This window comes from Equus przewalskii, chromosome 21 (genome assembly GCF_037783145.1).
Source record: "Equus przewalskii isolate Varuska chromosome 21, EquPr2, whole genome shotgun sequence".
Classification (NCBI taxonomy): domain Eukaryota; kingdom Metazoa; phylum Chordata; class Mammalia; order Perissodactyla; family Equidae; genus Equus; species Equus przewalskii.
The window spans coordinates 19,667,256-19,671,379 of record NC_091851.1 but is presented as its reverse complement, the minus strand read 5'-3'; positions in this window follow the sequence as shown (position 1 = coordinate 19,671,379).

Genomic DNA, 4,124 nt, shown 5'->3' with positions numbered 1-4,124 from the left:
GGAGTATATGAGGAAGCCATTTGATGTAAACCTAATTCGGCCTGATTTTGTTTTTTTTAAAAGGGCCTGACTGTGGCCGTTGAGCATGTATTGTATATACATTTCCTATGGCAAGAACAAAGGCCCTTGAGATAAAGGTGCAACTTCCCTCCCCCTCCCAACGTTGGCATTTCCTTAAAGATTAAGCATCTTTCCTTAGGCTAGGAACTGATTGTAGAGTTCACCTGTGACCACTCAGCTGGAGACAACAGACCTGCCATCCTGCTGTGTTCACCAAGACAGCAGACCCACCTGCTAGAGACAGCAGACCTACCTGCTATTTCCATCAATTGCTGTGCCGACAGAGCAGTCTCGCGACTATTGTGAAAGGGACATTTCAATCCTATGTGAAACATCCTCTCTGGGGGTATATAACCACTCTGTGCACCGCACTTCTTCGGTGCCCTTTCTTCCTTTGGGAAGAAAGGCCCCGGGCCATGGTCCTCAGATTTCAGCTCAGAATAAACTCACCCAAATTTTCATTTATAGATTGGTTATGGATTATTTTCTTCGACACTATGAAGGGGCAATGGATGCTGTAGAGCTACCCCCCACCCAAATCCACTGAGATGTTTTTCTGAAGTCAGAACCAGAATCCCATCTTTCCTGCCTCCACCTCTAACCTTAGCAGAACTGACCTCCTTTGCCTGCAGGTCAATGTGGTACCCTAGAAATGCTTTATTCACCTATTTCCCCGTCTTTCTGCTCCACTAGGCAGTGTTCCTTTCATCAGTGTGTCCCCAGGATGCTGCAATGGTCCCCACATTGGCTCTTCAGTAAATGACCAAGTTAGCGTGCCGGCTAGCCCCCGGGAGCAGCACTGTCCTCCATCTGTGCTCACTGCCCACAGTCAGACGCTTGTCAGGGCACAAAGTATTAGCATAGGGACATTTCCAGGCTCTCCTCTCCCCTCTCTGCTAAGAGGATCCTCACTTTGCCTCCTGGTTTCTCTTCCTCTTCCCCCGGCCCCCTCTGTAGCAGTCTTCTAGGATTTTGGGGTCGTTCCAGTTACTACTGCTGTCCAACATGCCACTCCAAAATGCAGAGTACAAACCACCACTACTTGATTATGCTCATGGATTCTGAAGGTGAGGCGTCCAAACAGGGCACAGCAAGGACACCATTTCTCTGCTCCACAATGTCTGGGGCCTACACCGGAAAGAGTGAATGGCTAGGGGCTGGAATCATCTGGAGCCTTCTTTACTCACATGCCTGGACACCAGGGCTGTGATGACCCAAAGGCTGGGCTTGGCTGGGACTGCTGACTGGAACACCTGCCTACCAGTGGCCTCTCTGTGTGGCTTTTCATAGTTGGGTGGCCTTGGGACAGTCAGACATCTTGCATGATGGCTCAAGGCTTCAAGAGTCAATGTTCCAGGGGACAGCCGGTGGATGTAGCATTCCACTTCGGTGACCCGAGGGTCGCTGGTTTGGATCTGGGGCATGGAGCTACACACGCTGATCCAGCCATACCGTAGCAGGCGTCCCACATATAAAATAGAGGAAGATGGGCACACATGTTAGCTCAAGGCTAATCTTCCTCAGAAAAAAGAGGAGGGTTGCTGGCAGATGTTAGCTCAAGGCTAATCTTCCTCGGAAAAAAAAAAAAAAGAGCGAATGTTCCAGCAAACAAGGCAGAAATAACATAGGGTTACTGCTTTGGTGCTCGATTGGTCGAAGCAGCCACAAGCCTGTCCAGAGTGAGGGAAGGAGCAGAGTGCCCCTTTGGATGAGAGCAGTGCTGAATAATTGACAACCGATCATTTAGAACAGTCACTGTGGTGAGAAGTTAGGAGGAAAGGATGAAGACTAAGGTTCCGAATAGATTTTTCCATGGAGTGTTGAAGAGAGAGATATGGGAGCAGCTGCAGAGCAGTAATGCGGGAGGTACCTGGGAGGATGAAAGGGGGATTTGAAGGAGTGTTGCTGAGTAACGTCACAGTGGGAAATGGTATTTTGGTTGCCGAATCTGTGTTTCTTTTGCTCCAGATCACTAAGACTGAACTGAACCACATGGCTCACAGCTTTGTGGGCATTATACAGACCAAGCTCGAGCAGGTCCAGCCAGGCCTTGCCCACACCTGCCCCCAGGTTTCTTAAGCCGAGGAAATTTTCAGGGTTTGAGGCACTTCCGTCATTTCCGTCACCCCATTAGAAAGGTCAATTTGCCAAGGCCGTCTCATGCAAAAACTCCTGCCGGCATCTCATTTCCCCTGGTGTTCCTGCTCCCCTCCCCTTCCTCATTCCCAGGGGCCAGATCCCCCCAAGCCTGATCTCATCCTTTGGGTGGAAGGGAGAGGAAGGCAGGTGAGAGGGGTTCTCTCTAGAGGATCGTTTTCTGAGACTGGCTAATTAGAGGCTTCCTAATTAATGAGCTATGGGGTTGCATTTCATCAGCTGAGTCACAGTTTATGTCTAGGCCCTGGGCCCAGGGGGAGGGTATCAGGAATCGGGGCGGAGGGGGAGCCTGTGTCTCTGCCTCCCCAACCTGATTCTCTACCTCTTCTCTTTTCAAATTCAGTTCTCCCTACCGGTTTAGAGGGTATCAGCAGCCTCCCTCCCTCCTTCCTCCTGCTTCTGCTTCCTGACAGCTTCCTGGGACTGTCCCCAAGTTTGACCATCCTTCGTGCCTTCCCACCCCTCCAGGACCATGCAGGGCTCATTTGGTTACTGTTTCCCAGTCACCCAGTTTCTCTTTCAAACTGAATCTCCCTCAGCCACACAAATCACACAACTGGGGTTGCTATCTGCAGTGTGGCAACCACATCTCCATAGGATCTGGTGGGCTCTAGTACCCATTGCCCTCGCGGCCGCAGCCTGCTTAGAGACCCTCTGGAGCCACTCTGTCCCCGCTCCTTCCCTGTATGGCTCCTTCCCATATCCTCCTCTTTCAGTAACTGTGTGTGACGGGTACTTTTCCACTCACATTTCAACCAGGAGATTTATCCATTTACATGAGGTTAACTCTGCTGAGTCTTTGGGGGGGGCGGGGGGGAATTTTTATTTTTATGTCTAGAGTTGTAATATTTTTGAATTTTCAAAAGCTGTGCTGTAGCTTAGTCATGAGTTATCCCGTAATTAGACTTTTTTGTGCCTCTGGTTCCAGGCTGCATGGTGGACTTGGACCTGAGTGGAGAAGTTCCTATATGTCCTGGAGTTGGGTGGTCTCTCACCAGATCAGTGCTCACAGGGCCCCTGTGCCCTGCACAAGGTCCCTGTTCAAAGGAGGGCTCCTTAGAGGCCCTCCAGTGACAATATTCAGGCCATCTCTGTAGAGGGGACTTGAGTCTGCTCTTTGCCAGCCTTTGCTACCTACAGAGCATCTCAGAGGTTAAGACTTGGTGGTCTTGGAGTCAGTCAGATGAGCTCCTCATGGAAAGGAGCCTCAGCTTTCTCCTCCCTCCAAGAGTTGTGAGGATGAAATGAGACAAGAATATTAAGCACTTAGCATGATGCCTGGGTGCTCGACACATAGAAACTTTTTTCTAAACTTTTGAACGGTGAAAGTTTTTCTTAATACACATGGATGGCTTTCCAATTCTCCATAATCTTGATAATATATGCAAAATCATGTATGTGTAAACCCCTTGTTCCAGGGCCCATCTTCTGGACACAGCTGGCCCCTCCACAGGCGGCAATATGGCTCCTGAGCTCCCCAAGGACCAGCACTGGCTGCTCAGGCTGCTGGCTGGTGGGGCCAGAACTGTTCTTTTTGTATTTACGCCACAGAGTCTTTGGGCTGCAGTCCTGTAAGTGGGATGGCTGGGTCAGAGGGTACATGCATTTGTGACTTTGCTAGATATTGTCACATTCCCCTCCATGGAGGTTTGTCCCCCTTGCATTCCCACTGGCAGTGTGTGACAGTACCTGTTAATCTACAATTTCACCAGCAGATTGTGGCCAAATTTTGAGATTTGTGTCAATTTGCTAAACAAGAAATGGTATTTCGAGTCATTATTTCATCATATTATGAGCAAGGTTGAGTATCTTTTGACATATTTAAAAGGTCATTGCATTTCTTTGTGAGTCTTTCTTATTTTTAGGAGCTATATAATAGGGATATTAACCATTGTAATACAAGTTAC